The sequence below is a fragment of the Aythya fuligula genome, chromosome 9 (genome assembly GCF_009819795.1).
Source record: "Aythya fuligula isolate bAytFul2 chromosome 9, bAytFul2.pri, whole genome shotgun sequence".
Lineage (NCBI taxonomy): Eukaryota > Metazoa > Chordata > Aves > Anseriformes > Anatidae > Aythya > Aythya fuligula.
This window is the reverse complement of record NC_045567.1, coordinates 10,031,127-10,033,740: the sequence shown is the minus strand read 5'-3', so window position 1 is coordinate 10,033,740 and position 2,614 is coordinate 10,031,127.

Below are 2,614 nucleotides of genomic sequence, written 5' to 3'. Positions count from 1 at the left end.
AAGAGTTCTTGGCACAGAAATATTAAGTTCTTTTGCACTGAATTCAAATATAAAAGATTATATGTATATATATTTTTTTCTGCAATGCTTTTATAATCTCTGAGTGATCCCTTTAATCTTGATTTGTCTGACTGCCAGATTCTCTGGCATGCCTCCTTTTCCTCATGTATTTGAAAAAGTGTTTACTAGTTTTCATACTTCTAGCAAGTTCCTAAAAGTCTTTTTTGGCTTCTCCACTCTGTAGTTGTTGTTTACGCGTAACCTACAACAGTTTAAATTCCATTTCCCCTCTACTCCTCTGTTGGGCAGCACTTCAACTATTTGAAGAATGCTTCTTTGCTTCTAGTATCCCCTTTGCCATGCCGTTGAGGCAAGTCAACTTTCTCTTCCAGGATGGGGTCTTTCTGAAGTCTCTTAGTTCCCAGAATGCAGTTTTCTAACCTTCCTTGCATATGATCTGTGTTCTTAATAGTGGTTGGTTTAATTTCTAAAGCTGCAGAATTGCTCTTCACAAGCGTCTTTAATGAAGAAGCTGTTGGAGCCAGCCTGAGTGATACTTGACCAACCTGCAGCATAACAAATAGTTTCCACTGAGGGACAGCGGAGGCTTTCACTTCAAACATGTCCTGCTATCTGCTTGCTGCTTTGGCTATTTCTCGATCAGGGAGAACCTACACTTCTTGTTTTTTGACTGACTCCTAGTCAGGGAGTGTCATGTACCTATTCAGCTGCTGTGGAGGAGCAGCTGCCTCAGATAGGCAGGAATGCAGCTGATATCTTGCAGTTATTCTGGCTGGGGTGTGGAGGGCTGGAAACTTTACAGCCCCAAACAGTCCCACGCTAGCCAGGGTGTGCGTGAGGTACTCAGTGCCTGCCTTTTCTTGGTCTTCACTGACAAGATCTCCCCAGGTCTTCATGCCTTGAGGCAGGATGCAAAGAGGCACAATTGCTGCTGGAGGAGGAGGAAGTCAGCGGTTACTGAGAAAGCTGGACCCTCACAGTCTGGGGGATGAGACAGGAGACATCCGAGTGTGCTGAGAGCTGCCTGCTGTCATAGCAAGGCATCTCTGAAAGGTTGTGGAGACCAGGGGAGATCACTGGCTAGGGAAAGGCCAGCATTACACCCATCAACAAAAAGAACAAGGAGGATGCTGTGAGGGAACCACAGGGCAGTCAGTTGCACTTTGGTCTCTGAAGAAAACTATGGGGCAAATCCTCTTGGATGCCTTCCTGGGGCACATGAAGGAGAAGGTGATTGGGAATAACCAGTGTAGATTTACCAAGGGTGAATCATGCTTGACCAACCTCAGCGCCTCCTAATAATGAGCCGACAAGCTCTGTGGGTGAGGGAAGAGCAGTGGCTGTCATCCACCTGGACTTGGGAAAGGCTTCTCACAGCATCTCTTACAGTATGGTTGTTTCCACGGTTGGGCATTGCACTGAGGCTCGGTAGATGACCAGAAGAGGGATGCCATGGTGGCTGCAGGCTGGAGGGTGTCTTAGGAGGAAAGGCAGCTTTTTCCTCATTAGCCTGGAGAGGAGAAGACTTTGAGGACACCCCTATTAGCAGCCTTCCAGTAGTGAAGAGCCTGTCTCTGTCTCCTCTCTTTATTGAGGTGTGTAGTTCAAGGATAAGAGTTAGTTGACCTAAACTGAGTAGTTTCCTAGGGAAATTAGTCTCCCCTGGGAGGCCAGTCAGACTGAAATAGGGACTCAAAGGCATGCCAGTCCCAATCCTTGTGGGCTTTCAAGATCAAACTGACAAAACCCTGAGAAAACTAGCATAAATTCAGTGCTGTCTCTGTTCTGAGCAGGTGGCTAGACTGGAGCCTGAGAGCTCTTCCAAGGTGAATTATTGTACGGTAGCTTGTATATGCTACGAAATCCAACAATTTTGGAGATTCTTCAGACACCCTTGTGAGATCTACATGGCCATGCTTACGTTCCTGGTTGTGCTTAGGATGTTGACACACAAGCCAATGCTCACCCAGCGTGAGTTCAGTTCCTTTCAGCTGCCCCGTGGTGTCTCAGCAGCTGGCATCTCAGGTCGGCTACAGGAGGTAACATGAAATCGTGTTTAGTTTGGAGCAAAACCGAGACCTGCTGGGAACTGACGGTGTCAGGATGGAGGATGCCCTGCACCACGGCCGCTCGGCCCGCGCACCTTGTGATCCCCAGACAGGCTAAGCCTCTACCTCCCTATGGGATCTTAATTTTTTTTATCCTTACAAAAGCGTGCTGTGACAAGAGCCAGATGGCCTGTTACCATGAGAGAGGGAATCGGCTCCTCCGTACCACAGGGCTGCGTTTTCACAGCAAATACTTTCTGGCTCCCAGAAGCACAACGCGGCAGCCCAACGCCTACCAAACGCTTTCTCTCGCAGCCTGCTCTGCGAGGCAAATTTCCTGAGGCGCCCGCTCCGCCCGGAGGCGGGGGGAGCTGCGGGCAGCCCGCTGGGGCAGGGCAGCGCCGTGACGGGGCCCGGCGGCTGCCCGCGGCCGCCTGAGGGGCAGCGCCGCGGCGTCCCCCGGCCGCGGGGAGGCGCGGGGCCGGGCCGGGCCGGGCCGTGCGCAGGCGCCGGTGTGGGTGCGGGTGCGGGTGCTGGTGGGGGCC